Below are 15,143 nucleotides of genomic sequence, written 5' to 3'. Positions count from 1 at the left end.
AGTATAGCATATTAATATGTATTAAACATTTTCTTTGTCATCATTACTAAGCACCATTAATCGAGGGTGTTTTCTTTCTGACAAGATATCTTCATCCTCCAAACTTAATACTCCATGAACAAAATGGATTTAAAATTCTAATAAATTTTAAAATTCTGCAGTCAAATCTGATACAACATCCATGCTCGAATAAAAAATTTCAAATGAGATATCTTTTACTCTTAAAAGCTCTTATTACACTCCATGTTGTTCGGGGATTTCTCTAATTCTCAAGCCGTGTTAGAGTGAAACCGTGTTATAGAAGTGCCGTGTTATATGGGGGTTACCTGTATCTTCACTGTGGAGGTGGTTACACACCTGTATTCGTTTGTCAAAACTCAGTGAAGTGTATGCCTAAAATGGATGAATTTCACTACGTAATTATACCTCACTAAAGCTGGTTTAAAAATAAAATAAAAACTCCTGAATAATTTGAAACATAAACTCTAACAGTAACAAGAGAATATGGATTTTGCTTGCACGTGAATACACATAATTGGCCTATTGTAATATGTATCTAAATTCAGATAGAAATCTAGTATATTTATGGATGTTGTATTTTCCCTCAAATAATTTAAGAGTGACAAGAACATTTACATTAGACTGACACAAGCTTTTACGGAATTGAGAGGGTTTCCCTCAAAGAACTCAAGATCACACAGCCTGAACCTTTTCCCCTGCAATAAAACCACGAGTTGGAATGTCAGTAAAATGTTGGTATGATAAATCCTTCTTAGAGGAGTTGGCCTCTGCCAACACCTCTTCCAATTGCAGTACATTTGTAATTAACAAGACAAGACAGATGAGTTCTCTCAACCTAGTCTTCCAAGTTTCAGGAAACAATGCATCGAGGAGTCCTTTACACCACCCCTCAAAAAACTACAAACCTAATAACCCACTTAAAATCATTAAACTTCTGATCCATCAAAATAAGGAAACAAAGGACTAAATATTGCAAGCTATCATTAGTACACTATCAGAAACAAATTATTTTGTTAACTTCATTTAACATTATAGTATTATAATATTACCATTTCTAGTGATTATATTACCTAGAATGTTCAGAAAAAGAAAACTGAAATCAAACTTTTCATTTTCTTCACTTCCAGTGAAATTTTAAAATGCTTATGCATTAAAAATGTAAACATTGTTAATAATAATAACCCACTATGCCTACTAATGAATTTTATGAAAGTACACTTAATTGCTCAATATATTTTTAGACAAATTCCTCCTTTGGAATTTCATTATCTTTTTTGTAATCTTAATCATGTTTATCTGCTTAGTCACTATAAAACTGTGAGTTATATTAACCTATCTAAATTTTATGGTAGGAAATTTTAAGTATTAGAGACTATGTATTGATTCTGAAGAACAGAAAGAAATTGTGATCATTACCTAATTGAAGTAGCTCCTTGACATATGTAGGATTATCTGACTTTGTAAATGGTTTGGGTTTTTTTCTCTGGGGTAGGGGGTTTGTTTGGGTTTTTTATGAGCCTTCTTTTGTTTTTTAATCAGTTTAGGGTTCTTTCGTAAGCTTGGTTTTTGTTTTGCTTTGTTTTTAAGATTCCACATATAAGACACATGATATGGTATTTGTCTTTCTCTGTTGGAACGTTTTTCTCTGTGCTTTCCCCATTGTATATTCTTGGTTTCTTTGTTGTAAATAATTTGACCATATATGTGTGGGTTTATTTCTGGGCTCTCTGTTCTGTTCCATTGATCTATATGTTAGTTTTTATGATAATACCCTTGCCATATTTTCACAAATGGCAAGATTTTGTTCTTTTTTATGGCTGAATAATATTCCATTATATACATATATAATTATATACAATTATAATCATATGCAATATATACATCACACCCTCTTTATTCATTCATCCATTGATGGACACTCAGGTTGTTTTCATATCTTGGCTATTATAAGTAACGCTGCAATGAACATGGAGGTGTACATAGCTTTCGAGTTAGTGTTTTGTTTTCTTTGGGTAAACACCCAGAAGTGAAATTCGTGCATCATATGATAGCTCTAGGTTTAATTTTTTCAAGAACCTCCATACTCTTTTCCATACTAGCTGCACCAATTTACAATCCAACCAGCAGTACACCAGCAGAACAGGGTTCCCTGTTCTCCACATCCTTGGCAAACTTGTTATTTCTAGTCTTTTTCATCATAGCCATTCTAACAGGTGTATATATCTGTTATACATTCTAACAGGTGATATATCATTGTAGTTTTTGTTTGCATTTTCCTGATGATTAATGATGTAAAGCATCTTTTCATGTACCTGTTGGCCATCTGTACATCTTCTTTGGAAATATGTCTATTCAGAAGGTTCTGCCCATTTTTAAATCAGGTTGCTTGGGGTTTTTTGCTATTGAGTTGTATGGGTTCATTATACATTTTAGATGTTAGCCCCTTCTCAGATATATGATTTGCAAATAATTTCTGCCATTCAGTAGAGTGCCTTTTCATTTTGTTGATGTTTCCGTTTGCTGTGTAGAAGCTTTTTAGTTTAATGTAGTCTCAATTGTTCTGATTTTGTTGCTTTTGCTTTTGGTGTCATATTAAAAAAGTCATCACCAAGACCTATGTCAAGAAGCTTATTGACTATGTTTTCCTTTAGGAGTTTTATGGTGGCAGGTCTTATATTCAAGTTTTGAATCCATTTTGAGTTAATTTTTGTATATGGTATAAGAGTGATCCAGCTTGGTTTTTTTTTTTTTTCTTTTTGCATGTGCTGTCCAATTTTCCCAATAGCATTTATTGAAGAGAGTGTCCTGTCCCCATTGTATATTTTGGCTCCTTTGTTGTAAGTTAATTGACCATATATGTGTGGGTTTATTTCTGGTCTCTCCATTCTGTTCCATTGATCTATGTGTCTGGTTTTATGTCAATATCATGCTGTATTAATTATTGTAGCTTTGTAATATAGTTTGAAATCAGAGCATGTGATGCCTCCAGCTTTGTTCTTTCTCAATATTGCTGTGGCTATTTCTAATCTTTTATGGTTCCACACAAATTTTAGAATTGTTTGTTCTATTTCTGTGAAAAACGTCATTGAACTTTGAGATGTATTGCATTGAATCTATATATTGCTTTAGATAGTATGAAAATTTTAACAATATTAATTCTTCCAAACCATGAGCACATAATATCTTTCTCTTAACTTGTGTCTTCTTCAATTTCTTTCATTAATGTCTTACAGTTTTCAATATACAGGTCTTTCACCACCTTGGGTAAATTTATTCCTAGGTTTTTTATTCTTTTTAATAATATATACATGGAATTGTTTTCTTAATTTCCCTAAGCAAAGAGATTACTACTAAGGAAATCGAATCAGCAATCAAAAATCTTCCCAAAAAATAACAGTCTAGGAACAGACAGCTTCACTGGTGAATTCCACCAAATATTTGAAGAAGAATTAATACCAATCCTTCTCAAACTCTTCCAAAAATAGAACTCATATAAATTTTGTGGTAAGAAATTTTAGATGTTTCAGACTATAAATTGATTCTGAAGAACAAAAAGAAGCTGTGATCATTACCTAACTAAAGTAGCTTTTTGACAAATGCATAATGGTCTGTGTGCTTTTAATTCTGCTATTTCAACAATAAATAAAATACAAAAAAAAAGTGCAACTACTTGATAGCTTTATCACTTCACTTCTAAGCCAGGTTTTGTTTTTTTGAATTTTTTGTGGTTTTGATTTTTTGTTTTTTGGTTTTTGTTTTTTTAGTAAGAAAAGAAGCAGATAAGAGCATTGTCCCATGGGTTTAAATGACATTTGTGTATAATAATGAGCATAAAATATAAAATTATTTTCAAATTGTAGTATCAGTCAATAGTTACCTATTTGCCTCTCCTCAAAATGTTAAACAAATTCTTTAATAACAATTAGCTTCAGATATTATTAGGTTTTATGAAGACAAATAGTGTGCTACCTATAAAGAGACAGTTCACCAAAGGAACATAGCAACTGAGTTTGAAACATGTCCACAAATGTTAAAATATCAATCAGTCTTCTCAAAGAGAATGTACTGAAAATTGATGGGCTGAACAAAGGTAAAGAACTGAGAATCTTCTTCAGTTTTTGAGTCCTGTTAATAGGCACCATTTTCTAAAATGTTTCATTAGACTGCTTTCAATGCAGACCTTTGGAATTGGTATAGTATAGCGTTTTTGATACTTTTGCTGTTATGCTTCACAATAGGGCAAATAACTATGGGGAAAGTTATACTAAAGTCTTTGTGCCTTATCTATAAAACAGAGTCAATGGATATCCCATAAACTTGTTATAAGGATTAAATGAGGTAGTACATGGAAAGCTCTTAAAACTATATCTTGATTATAGTGAGACTTTAAATAGAAGACTCTGAAAGCGTTAGCTATTATTGTTTTTGTTGTTGTTGCTGTTGTTTTAATAGTAGCTATAGTTCTTGGAGTATCTACCATTTTCCAAGTAGCTATAGTTCTTGGAGTATCTACTATTTTCCAAGCACTAACCTATTTCAATTTTCTTAAACTCTGCAAAGTGGTGTGTTATCTCCACTTTACAGATGGGAAAAATTAGCTTAAGAGTTGCAATAACTTATTCAAAGACAGGTCAATCTACACAAAGCCTGACTTGTGCCTTTATCTATAAAATAGAATTAATGGATATCCCATAATTAGAATCTAACATTGGAGCCTGAGCTCTGTCTACTCTACCACTCTAGCAGCATGACCCTTCATCCTTCTCTTCATACATTTAAGAAAAGAATCATGATGCTCTCTACACAAAATACCAAAATGAAGCATGATTGTAAAAAAGGCAACATCTAAAATCTTAGAACACAGTTCTCACATCCCACGAAGAATATTCATATTTATTCTCTCATGAGTCAGATAACTCATCTTGAAACATCTCTAACAAAAGCATGCACTGGCCTCATTAAATGCTTAGGTGAATTTTTAAAATTTTTTAGATGACATAAATGTTAAAACCTAATTAAATGTATACTCTAGTCACCAGCAGAATAATTAACCAGAACCATTTCCCTCTTAAGCAATTGGTCAGAGGCAAAGTGCTCTATTCTGAAGAGGAAACTAAGGTTCCCTTAATTCTTTCCCATCTGTGCAGTGGCAGTTTACTTCCAACCCTTCCTATAAGGCTCTCAGGAAAAATACAGACTTACTGCTTATAACCTACTCTTGCTGTCCTCACAGCATTTATTTCCTATGCTACACATACAGCATGGTTTAAATTTTTCTTGAATTACTTTTCTGTTTACATATTTTATTTCCTTAATGAGCGACACAATATGTAGACTATCACATTCTTTTTCCTTTTTTCCTTAAATTAGATCTCAGAGCACATTTTTCAAGTGCAACTGACATGAACTGAATTTTAAATAGAAGATGGTCCTTATCATATCACTGTGTCCATGAATATTAATCCATATAGAGTGTCCCATTAAAGGTACAGAAACTATTGACACCAATGGGAATTGGCCCAGTAAAGCACAAAATAGGACAGATATGTTTAATGTGCTGTGGTGGTCCTGTGGACAACTCTCAAAAGACACAAAGACATGGGGTCCAATTGTTCAATAATGACCAAAAGGATTGGATGTCTTTTTCTTGCTGGACAATATACCCAACAAGAGTTTTGCAAAAAGAAGAAAACATTTCTATGTATAGTAAAAACAGTTTTTCCCTAGGATAATTTCTCATTCTCAATTGTCTGAGTTTTCCAAGTCAAGCCAGCTGAAATAGAAAGTCCTTAGATGGCTATACTTCATGAGCAATAACCTGGGTAATTTATGGTTTGTAGTCCAAGAGTTCAAAATGAGAAGGGTAAGCAACTCTACTTCCCATCGAAACTGTGTGTGAGGCTGGGGGAGTAAGGAGGGACCTGACATCTGCACTACCGGTGTCACTATGGCCAAGCACCATCACGGTATGAAATGTGCACATTGCCGGTTAATGTACAATCTTAAAGGTGCATATTCCTGAATGTAGTCAAAGAGGGAGTCTGGGCTCGAATCTGACACGTTAGCATGTAGGTGGTGTATCTCCAATCTGTATAGTTTCTTACCCTGACATCTTTCATCACACTCATTAAGGAAGAGAAGATGAATACATGTGGTCACCAGATTCCTTTTTATTTCTGAAAGAAATCCGCATCCTTTAATTACCCCTCACCATCTTATTGCTCCAATTATTACTGCAACTTTGAAATAATTCTTATTTGACATAGGCTTTTTAATCAAGAATAAACAAGACCACACATCCTCCTGACTGATACATTAAAAACATATGTCTATTATGATAAATACCCTCACAGGAAAAAAAAAAAGTTTAGTGAAAAGCCAGAAGCCAAACCAAGTGATGGAACCACACTCTCCTCTAGACCACTGATCCCTTTTTCTAAGGTTGCCCTTCCTCAGGTTATCAAACCCTTACTGTGCTGACTAGGATGCTGAGCGTGGGTGTGCTTCCTGTCAGAATATCTCAGTTTGGCCTAGAAGGTTCACAATCTGATTCTGATCTCAACTTTGCCATACTCCAAAAATGAGACTCATAGAACCAAGAAGAAGACAAATGGATTTGTGACATAAAACTTCTAAAATCTAGGACCTGGCAAGCAAATCTGCAGTTAGATATCATAGACCTTTTTAAGTTTTCCATCTGAAATTTTCCAAGCTTTACCAGACGGTACTGAAGAGCAGTTGGATAAGAAAAATTTCAACAGTGAACAGAGAATTTCAATGCCTGATATTAAATTATCAACATGTGAAATGTGCAAAATAATAGAAAGATTGACATCTTTTGGGCACAGTCCACACATATAATATGTTTGTACAAAAGTATATAAGGGAGAGCAATGCAAGATCCAGCAGCATAGAATAATGGCACAGAAGAATCTGCAACACAAGAAGCAAAAAGTAAGAAGTAAAGAGGGAAAGAAACCAAAGAAAATAATAGAAAACAGAAAAACAGCAGGACTAAAAGTGGAATAGTAATGATATGAGAGGAAATAAAAATAAAAAGGAATATTTAAGACATGGTCACAGTATCAAATGAAAAGAAGCAATATAGGACACTAGGTTATGTCTGTTGGGGGAAAATGTTCTCTGAAAGGAATATGATCCTTAATATGGTCTGAAAACTATGGCTGAGACTCATAAGCTAAAGCAATTTATGGTAACGACAATCAACAACAACTATGCAAATAAAGCTAAAGCCAATTTCAGCTAAGAAAAACATTTTTAAGTTGTTAAGTAAGGGACAACATACACAAAAGAAAGAAAAATGTCACTCTAATGGGAAAAAAGAGATTTGGGTTTTGATAAATGTAATGACTTCATGCTACTGTACAACATTTATTCTTTTTCCTCTGCTTTCTCAGAGGAAAATAAACCAGCATTTCTCCAAGGTGCAGGGAAACTAAGACTTACCTTGTGAATATTTAAAAGTTGTTTTATAAAATCCTAGGAGTATTAACGTGGGATTTTTAGATGTTAGGCTTCAGGCCTGTTATCCCCTATACTTCATTCTATTCCTGCTAGTCATGTGTGGAAGAGGGCCTACGAGAATCCATAAGATTCTCAAAGAACTTGTTACCATATAAAAGTCAAGAACCACTGTTCTAGAGAAAGTAATACTTTTGACCAGAGCGGGGAAGAGGTTTAAAGGACTTTTGATGGCCAGTGGGCTGACATTTGGTCATTCTTATTCATCCTTACCATTTTTCCTTCCATCTCAAAAAAGTATTGCTTTCCTCTGGGCTTTCTCTGGGCTTTAAATCTTTCCTCCTCCCTATTTCTTCTCAGTCTCCTTTGCCCCATAAATATTATAGTTTCTAAGATTCCATGTCCAGTCCCTTTCTCTTCTCACTTTATATATTCTGTTTGGCTCTAACACATTTCTACAGGATGGTTATAAAGTCTGGAAACATAGGCGAATACATAAGAAATGATTTATTGGTACTATATTATAACACATGACAAAATATTATTATCTATGTTTTCAAAATTTATAGTCATTCTGTGTATATTTATGGTTTCCAAATTAATCTCAAGCCAAGAAGCCTTTCTTCAGCTAGATGTCATTTTCAGACTAGGAATTGACTATGGCACACCTCTACTTGGCATCCCCCAAACACTTCTTACATAACATGTCCAATATCACCTCATCTGGCATTTTCCATTTTAGGGAATGGCATCCCTATTCTTACCCAACTCCCAAAACACAAACCCAGGAGTTACCTCCCAGTTTTCTGAAAGTTACCCTCAGTCGTTCCATCTTCTCCACCACTTGTCTTTCAATCTGATCATTGATACTGTCTACTTTGCTTCTTAAACACTTTCAGATCTTCCTCCACCCTAGCCCATCTCTACTGATACTGTCTTTGTTCAAACACTTGTCATTTCTTGCCTAAACTCTTGTGTTAGAACCTCTCCACTGGCCTTCTTGTTTCCAGTCTCACCTCCTTCCAACCAACACTTCCTCCCAAAAATTTTCCTAAAATGCAAATCTGATTGTGATATTCTACTACTTTAAACTCTTCCATAACTGCAATTGCTAAAAAATACAGCCCAAGGTCCTTGGCCTTCACCTTCATCTCTTTGGTGTCACAGCTATATCCACTAACTTAATCTTCCTCAAATATGCCTTAATGCCTCTGCTTGAATTTCCCTCCCTAATATCCACCAGTAATAAGCTTCTATTGATCCTCCAAGGCTCAGCTCTAGACTCCCTGAAAGCATCCTTTCCTGGTGGGGGTGGAACTCTTAGCAAGTTATCAGGACTGGGAACCGGGCACAGGGAAATGAGGTGGCTTTTGCTTCAATATCCAGGCTCAGAGGAGCTTGGTGTCAGGGACACAGCTAAACTGGGAGCAAAACCAAAGGCAGAGTTCCAGCAATAATGTCTTGAGGTAAGGGATGGAATATTGCGTTAGAGCCCACTGAGGAGGGCATTGACCCAGAGTCTTAGGGAGAACAGAGTAAGGCTGAGATGCTCTCTTAGTGTGAGGAAGACTAAGTGTGGCCACGGACGTGGGCAGGCCCTGACAGTCCATGCAATACTACATTCTGGAAACTTGAACATACTCGTATGAGTGCAGGCCCACTTTTATTTCTTTTAATACGATACTTTTCTGCTGGCTCTTTTTCTAATAAAACCTTAGGTATTTTAAGGAAATATCAGGTTTTTCTCCTTCACTGTAAGATAAGTAATGATAAATAAAATCAGGCTGAAAAATGTTTTCACTAAGAAAAATAATTAAGATAAAAAAATCAGGATTAAAAATGTTTGCATTCTTACATCTTAGTTTTAAAACTGAAAACTAAAACTCTGCCAAAACAGCATCACTGTTTTCCTTCAAGAAGCATAAAATCAAAAGTTGTTAGACCAGAATCAGAGCACTCGTGGTTTACTCATTTTATATTCCAGGTTTGGGCAGTGGTGATTCAGGGTTGCTGCAAGAGACAAGGAGAGGTCATCTAAAGGTCAGGAAAGTGAACAGGGTCTTTCACTTTAAATGCTGAGTTTCAGGTCAAATTATACTTAGAAATAAAAAAGGTTTTGAGGCTAAATTCAAAATTTTTAACAACCTACTAAATACAACTTCCTTCTTTTACAGATGAAGACATTGAGGCCCATAGAAGTTAAACAAAATTCCAAACACTATACCTTTCATTGGTGGCAGATATTTGATGACACGATAGGAGTCTAAATAAAAAAAACATTCATACATTCTCTAGGAGTTTTCAGCCTACAACAGAAAATCAATGTCCCAAAGCCCATGTTCGTGAACCCCACAGAGTGGTATAAAAATACTAAACAAAGACATGACTGGATAGGTATATACACCTACACAAATCAAAGTCAATATTTTCAGCTTTATACACTGAAAAACTCTCAAAAACAATGTGACAAATGGTCTTATATTTATAAAACTTAAAAATTGTTTAAGCTCAGGAGACCAGTGAGTGTGCAGTCAAAACAAAAAACAAAAAACAAAAACCCCAAAAGCATTCTGTATCTTCGAAACAAAATAAAATTGGAACAGAGAATTGGTTACATAGATGATGGAAAAGCTGAGAATCCCAACAAAGAATGGCAAGACCCATTCCCCAAGATGAGCAAAAGCAGGAAGACACCACCACTCCTTGGGCTAGAGGGATAACAGGAGGAGATGGTATTCCCAGAGTCTATCCAGTGGGAACTAGAACAGAAAGGGGGTTTCCAGCAGAAGCTTAAATTCTTAAATTCTGGAGTCTTAAATTCTGGAGGAGAATCAGTCATTACTCCTTCCAAAAAAACACAAAAGACTTTCTTTCAGGGCAAGGGAAAGTCAAGTTAAATTAAGAAGTGACTCTTCCCCAATTTCACCCCATCTCTCTCTTTCTGGTTTTTGTGTGCAATTTGATTCATATTCCTCACCCCCAGAGGCACTTCTGAGAGGAGAGAACTTTTCCAGCCCACTCGCTAAAGAAAGGAAGCAGTCCAACAATGCTGATCTGAGCCAACTGCCCATATCCTTTGGGGTTAAGAATAATGGCATGAGAAGTGAGCCATCACAAGACAAAGTGACCCAGAGAAGTGCACTTCCTGAGCGTAATAAAAACACCAAGGTTAAAGATGATGACTAACTGCAGTCAAACCACCTTCCAAGTTCTACTTTGCTTAAATAATCCTTTCTTCATTCTCTGACATAGAATAGAATCTCAAAAGAACATTTTAAACCTACACAGTCGATTGCCTCCTTCAAGCTAGCAAAAGCAAAATCCAGAAAGACAGGAAACAGAGAAGTCAACTCTGCTCTACCAGTGAGATGTTTCTGGAAAGCCACCCTTTTTCATATGTATTCTTTGAAAGCTGGAGATAATACCAGAGAGAGTCTCTGGCAGCCTTGAGTTAATCATTTGGGGGAAATATGCAACAAGGGATCATTGATCCCCATTTCAAGGTCACCCTGACATGTGGAGGCTTTCCGTCATTCCAGAACCTGATTCATTCCAACATATTGTTTTATGATGTTGTCAGATGTCAGTGGCCAGGTGATAAGAGTTGAGCCTCCTCTGACCAGCCAAGTCTGAGAACACAAAAGCAGATGTTGGATTTTAACTTTGTCCCTTCTTCCTTCCAATTCACACTCCCACCTGAATACTCAGACCTCCCTTAATCCATCCCTTTTCCCTCATTTATTCATTTTTAAATTCATCTATTCCTTTGATAAACATTTATTGACTACCTAGAATATGCCAGGCACCGGGGATAGAGCAGAGAATAAAATAAACAAAAATCCCTGTCCTGTGGAGCTTATAGTCTAATCTGGCATGATTAAAAAAAATAAGTAAAATATATAGTTTGTCCAATGATCATATGTAGTTATAGAAAAAATAATAATGTAGGGAAATTTCATATGTCTTCCTAGGGTGGGAGCACTGAAATTTATTACAAGGGGTCCAAGGAAGATGTTTTTGTAAGGATGACCTATGAGCAAAGATCTGACATGAGAATGTGAGTGCTGAAATATTTTAGGAATGAGCATTACAGTCACAGGAAATAGCAAGTGCAAAGGTCCTGGGGTTGGACACTCATGATGACATGATCCAGGACCAGCAAGAAGCCCACTGTAGTTAGAGTGGAATGAGTATAGGGAATAAATAGCAGGAGTTGGAGATGAGTTTAGAGATGTAAGAGAGATGAGATTTTGTAGGGTCTTGTGGGCCTTTTTAAGAACTCTGACATTTATTCTGAATTAAATGGAGAACCCGTGGAGCAGAAGAGTGACATGATCTGACTAGTTTTTTAAAAAGGATCACTCATCAATTCACAAACGAAGACAGCAAGAGAGGAAGAACAGAACAAGGAAACTACAAAACAGCCAGAAAACACCTAATGAGATGGCATTAGTAATTATTTTTACTTTAAAAGTAAATGATTAAATTATACAATTAAAAGAGAGAGTGGCAAATGAATTAAACACACACACACACACACACACACACACACACGACCTAATTATATGCTGCCTATAGTAGATTCATTTCAGCTTTAAGACACATTTAAGCACAAAGGGAAGAGATGCAAAAGATATTTAATGCAAGTGGAAAATAAAAGAGAGCAAGGGCAGCTATACTTTATCAGACAAAATAGACTCTAAATCTAAAACTGTAACAAGAAACAAAGAAGGGTTCAATTAATCAAGAGTATATAATAATTACAAATATATATGTATCCAACATTATAGCACCCAGACATTTAAGCAAATAACAACAGATCTGAAGGGAGAAATAGACAATACAATAATAGTAAAGGACATCAATATCCCAACTTCAACAACAGATAGATCATCCAGACAAAATCAATTAGGAAATGTTGGACTTGAACAATACTTTCAATCAACAGACATATACAGAACATTCCATTCAATAGCAGCAGAATATACATTCTTCTCAGGTGCACTTTGAATATTCTCCAGGATAAATCGTATGTTAGGTCACAAAAAAGTCTTAGCAAATTTACAAAAATTGAAATCATACCAAGAATCTTTTCTGACCATGTTATGAAACTAGAAAGTGATAACAGAAGAAAAACTGGAAAAATCATAAATATGTGGAAATTAAACAATACACTCATGGATAACTACTGAGTCAGAGAAGAAATCAAAAGGGAAATCAAAAAATATCTTATAACAAACGAAAACTGAAATGGAACATACCCAAACATGGAATACAACAAACACAGTTCTAAGGGGAAGTATAAAATAAATACCTATATTAAGAAAAAAGAAAGATCTCAAATAAACAATCTAATAATGTAGTAAACTACTTTTAATTGCTTGATTTATTAGTTTTAAATCATCTAATAATGTGCCTATGAGATGGGAATTATGAATAGACAACAAGGAAAAGAGGAAGAGTCAGGAAAGCATGGCCAATGCTATAGTTTGTGCTTCTCACCGAAAGACCTAATGTTTGCTACACTTCAGATCACTTCATTCAATTCCAAAAAATAGGTATCTCCCAAATTTTCATCTCTCACATGGTCTTAGATATGTTCCTAGTCTTCAAAAAGAGAAAGTTGGGAAGATGTTTTTAACCATGTTGTCTGAGTTTGTCTGTTCATTGTTTTATCACACAAGGTGGCCAAAGAAATCCTAGCTTGCTTCCGTGTGCCTATTTTACAATGGAACAGATGACAGAAAAAATTAAGAGTAATTTTCATGCAGATTAGGGTTATCGAGGAAAGTGCCATTAGCAGACACCCTAGAAAGGGACCCTATCAGTGAGTTTGACAAAGCCAAATCTGATGGTGAAATCAACCAAAGGAAACTCAAAATCCAAAGGCCAGCAAAAGCCAAACAACCCCAAGAGTCACTGCAGCTGACTATATATTTCTATTTATGTGTATAATGCTTGTTACAGCAACAACTACATATGCAAGGATTGAAATTCTAAGTGGATGATAAATATTGACATAAACTAAACTAACTGAAAAAAATGGAGCTACGTTAAGGCTGCATAAATCTACAGTGTTTAGTACTGCTGAAATATAAAATGATCAGAAACTTCCACATGAGGATTCAGAGAAAAAAATAGCTGGATTTGCTGAAAGGCTCAGTAAATGTTTGGAGAATTGAAATCTCTACAGAACTTTGTGTATAACTTGGAAGGAAGTTATACTTGAGCTCCAATCTGCCTACCAGCAGCATGGAAATCACCTGGAAACTTATTAGAAATGTAGAGTCTCAGGCCAACTCGAGACCTCCTGAATCAGAAAGCAATTTAATAAAGACCCCAAGTGAACTGCATGCATATTAAAGTTTGAGAAGCTCTAATGTGGGCTCTTTTTGTTGTTGTTCTTAATAGTATCACTGATGAAGTGGGTGAAAGGAAAGGAAATGGTGACTAGGTCACTACCAGACTATGACAGAATTCACAGACACCTAAACTCTCTTCTTAGACTTCAATGAAAAAACCCAAGAAGCTCCTCAGCTTGTTAGGCAAACAAAGATTGGTGAAGGAGGAATTTGGAAAGAAGGTATGAGCCCTTAATTAAATGCAGTCCCAGACTAGCTATCACTAAAGGAATGGAAATTATAATCAAAGAGCGACAAATCAATTTTGGTAACTGGAATTTCCAGATGCATGGAAAATATGAACTTTAGAGGACTCCACAAACATTAACATCTCTGCAAAATCTTCAGTGGCCATGAATCGTACTTGCTTGCAGAGCACCGAGTTCTAACCATCTCCCATAGTGAACCTCAGCCCCACAGGCCTGACCAAGTCCACCAGGAGCAGAAGCCAAGAACGCTGTGTTCTAAGACAAAACACGTGCTCCTGCCTCTTCCTTCCCTACCACAGTGTTGAGCAAAGGGTGGGGAAAAGTCATATCATTATCCCATATATTCTCTTCGTCCAACCACAATTACAGGGGGCCTTGTGGCATGTTACACAAACCTGTCATCGAGGCTGAAGCTGAAAAATATTACGTTACACAACAGTAAGATAGGCCTCTGTGGCCACTCAAGCTTGGGAGTTCAATCTCAAAACAATTTACTTGTGGCACTTGATCATCCATGCTAATGGCCAGTGACACAGAAGAGTTTAGACATACATCTGTGCTGATGACTTGCACAGGAACCAGAAAAAACATTCTTAAAGCATTGACTAGCGAAGTGATCAAATTGGCGGCGTGAGGTGAGCCTCTATAAAGCTCCCTTGGAATTTACGACTAATCGGACAACAATAATTCCACAAAGAACTCCCTGCACAGCAGACAGGCAAGACGAAGAGGCCCACTACTGAATTCACCTGCAGGTGGGAGAATCGCGCGAGCGGGGGAGGAGGGAAGGGAGAAGTGTGGAGAAGAGCCACTCGGGCGCAGGAAGCAGACCTAGCTCAGTGCTCAGAGCTCGCTGCATCCCGGAACTACCGCAGCTGCGGGAGAGGGAACAACTCGGACTGCTAGGGCTCAGCTTATGGCCCACAGGGCTGAGGGGACAGCATATAACATGGCTGAACCCAACGCTCACGGCAGAGACCTCGGAGCAAAGACTAAGGGAAGAGGGCTGAAAACGGTGGTTTAAGCCCTC

Source organism: Rhinolophus hipposideros (assembly GCF_964194185.1).
Source record: "Rhinolophus hipposideros genome assembly, chromosome: 5".
Classification (NCBI taxonomy): Eukaryota; Metazoa; Chordata; class Mammalia; order Chiroptera; family Rhinolophidae; genus Rhinolophus; species Rhinolophus hipposideros.
The sequence above is the reverse complement of the archived record's forward strand: the minus strand, read 5'-3'. Positions refer to the sequence as shown.